This window comes from Astatotilapia calliptera, chromosome 6 (genome assembly GCF_900246225.1).
Source record: "Astatotilapia calliptera chromosome 6, fAstCal1.2, whole genome shotgun sequence".
NCBI classification, from domain to species: Eukaryota; Metazoa; Chordata; class Actinopteri; order Cichliformes; family Cichlidae; genus Astatotilapia; species Astatotilapia calliptera.
In genome coordinates this window covers 33,058,473-33,059,152 of record NC_039307.1, presented here as the reverse complement: position 1 = coordinate 33,059,152, position 680 = coordinate 33,058,473, and the positions used below count along the sequence as shown (strand labels likewise).

The 680-nt window shown below is 43.4% G+C and overlaps 1 non-coding gene across 1 annotated transcript; it reads left to right on the top strand.

Moving 5' to 3' along the window:
* The first annotated feature begins 239 nt into the window (after positions 1 to 239).
* On the top strand, positions 240 to 312 carry trnav-aac (transfer RNA valine (anticodon AAC)). The gene has a single exon. It is a non-coding gene; the product is annotated as a tRNA-Val (tRNA).
* The last annotated feature ends 368 nt before the right edge of the window (positions 313 to 680 follow it).

Below are 680 nucleotides of genomic sequence, written 5' to 3'. Positions count from 1 at the left end.
TTTCTATAGCCATGCAACTCAATATGTATGTGGCCAAGAACTTTAGTGCATGTAGGGAATCTTAGCACAGTTAGGTCAGCTAGTGGGATGGCAGAGAGGGCAGCCCTTACATTATAGAAATAGTCACGTTATTTTTTTGCCTATGAGTTTCTAATCAAGCATAAACATTGACAGAAAATATATTAAGGGTAATGCATTCATGATTCACATATTGTGAAAACTGAGTGGACGGTTACGCAGTTTCCGTAGTGTAGTGGTTATCACGTTCGCCTAACACGCGAAAGGTCCCCGGTTCGAAACCGGGCGGAAACATGATTTTTTTTTTTTTTTTACTTCAAGATGGCGGCGCGAGCAGACGCAGCGGCCCGGCGCTCTCCGCAACTTAGCACTTTCTTTTTCTGTGTTATTGTGTAAATACTTACGCTGTTGTGTACTTCACACACATGGAGAAATGCCAAAGTGCCTTTCATTGTTTTTGTAACAATAACAATAAAGAGCTATTCTGTTCTATGTGATGTTACATTTTCCTGAGAACTGAGTGACTGTGATGACTCCTCCATGTGCTACATGCTATGTTGTCCTGCTAGTTGAGCCTGCTGTCTGTTCTCAGCCCTCCTCCTGTTTCACTGGCATATATCCATCACCAGAGGGCTCCACCGACCTGCCTGTTGACATCAGAG